Below are 1,489 nucleotides of genomic sequence, written 5' to 3' on the forward strand. Positions count from 1 at the left end.
ACTCCATGATCCTGAAAATCAGTTTCTTAAAATAACCACCTACCTACTACACAAACACCCTCTCTCTGTCTCTCTCTCTGCCTCTGTGTGTCTCACTCTGTCAATTAGATTATACATGCATGTGTATAATGTATGTATATAATACATAAATGTAAAGCACACACATAAATATACAAATTTTACTAGTTCTTGTTTCTTGGGTAGAACCCCAACAGACACAAGTCACCACATGCAAAAGGAGACTAAGACAAACAGTGAAAATGATCTGGGTCCTGCCTACTTTGTCAAACTTAACCTTGTACAGTTTGCTCCAGCCACACTAGCCTTCTTAGTGTTCCTGGAACACAGAGTCCTTGTTCATTTCTCAGAGCCCATCACCCTTGAGGCTGCCTCCAACTGCAATGGTTTACCTGGCCTAATATCCAGATTGTATTCAGGTCTCTGTTCAAGTACTATCAGAGCAGAGACAGGGTCCTGGATCACTCCTTAAAGCAGACATCCCCCATATGCTCCATCCACTGAATTTCATTCATTCATAGCAATGACAACTTCTTTAAATAATATTTTAATTTGTATAATTACTAGTTTCTTCTCTGACCAAAAAAGAGTCTCCACAACAGGAACCTCTTGTGTGTTTTTTCCTTTCATGTCAGACAGGAAATGTGCCAATGTTGTAACAAGTTTTGAGGGAGGCACATCTCACATATGCACATTAAAACCCAATCATCATGCTTATGAACTGAAAAAGGATCTTTTTGTGTCTTGTTCACTATTGTGTCACCATCATCTAACAGCGCCTGGTCCTTTAACAGTTGAAGCGATGATATATGGACGGAATGATAAATGGAAAAAATATTTGAAAGAAATAGACATAGTTCAGGGAATAGTGAATTTTAAAAACAATGCTAATTGGTTACACACTGAAAGATTCAAATCATTATTATAACATAAACAATAACAGAATACTGTGAACTAAGAACAATTGGAGAAAAAGAAAGAGAGCTTTTAGACCTGAAAAAGATTGAGGAAACTTTAAAACTTCCACAGAAGAGTCCATTTGAAGCTACGAACACAATGTCACTGAATGCAAAGCTGGGAAGGGAAGTGCAGAGTTGGCCCTCACCAGCTGCTCTGAGCCAATATCAGCACAACACTGACAGGTTCAGGTAGTTGGTGTGGTAGACACTGTACAATGCCCTTCAGATCCTCCTTCAGGAATGAAGGACTTATTACCCCATATGTTGAGAATGCGACCAGATAAGTCTTTGTCTGTCAGCCTTATTCAGGGATTGCCTCAGCTGAAAAGAGCTACCTAGCCCAAGGTCGTAGCCCCTTCCAAAGGCATCCCACATTAAATGACTGAACAACTTGGGGTATCAAGGGCCAGCTCCCTGGTCCCAAATGGGGACCACTCTGGTAAATTATCTAATCTTCGGACCTTCTTGTAAGGTTGCTCGAGGCTTCTGTCACGAAGCCTTCTTCTTTCTCT

General features: G+C 40.4%; 1 non-coding gene across 1 annotated transcript; it reads right to left on the reverse strand.

Annotated features, from left to right (window-relative positions):
• Positions 1-647: 647 nt before the first annotated feature.
• On the reverse strand, positions 648-751 carry LOC119467155. Its single transcript, XR_005195690.1, has one exon. It is a non-coding gene; the product is annotated as a small nucleolar RNA U13 (small nucleolar RNA).
• Positions 752-1,489: the final 738 nt, after the last annotated feature.

The sequence above is a fragment of the Cebus imitator genome, unplaced genomic scaffold (genome assembly GCF_001604975.1).
Source record: "Cebus imitator isolate Cc_AM_T3 unplaced genomic scaffold, Cebus_imitator-1.0 Scaffold262, whole genome shotgun sequence".
NCBI lineage: Eukaryota > Metazoa > Chordata > Mammalia > Primates > Cebidae > Cebus > Cebus imitator.